Here is a 374-nt window from a genome sequence, read left to right on the forward strand (position 1 = left end):
AACCAAGCTTAACATTCTTAGTGTTTATCATTCCCATTTTTCTTTCTCATTCGAACATTAATCATCATTTTAATAACTTACATCATGCTAAAATTACCATTCTTTGTCAGTTAACCTTTGCATATGCATACACATTTTGACATATATTTCTTTTTACTAAAGGAATTCGTATCTTTTACTTGCGTGATTCTTTACATTGTAAGCATCAACAACTTATTTATATCATTAAGTGCCTATTTCAACCTTTCCAAGCTACTTTCATCCAAATCCATCTTATATTTTCATAATATTAACCGCATTATTCCTCCTTATTTCTTTCAAATAACAAATCAAGCAAACTCAACATTTCCAACTAGCTCATGCATTTTAGAGTC

The sequence above is a fragment of the Theobroma umbraticum genome, unplaced genomic scaffold (assembly GCF_002168275.2).
Source record: "Theobroma umbraticum cultivar Fairchild unplaced genomic scaffold, ASM216827v3 scaffold_55.0, whole genome shotgun sequence".
In the NCBI taxonomy this organism is placed as follows: Eukaryota; Viridiplantae; Streptophyta; class Magnoliopsida; order Malvales; family Malvaceae; genus Theobroma; species Theobroma umbraticum.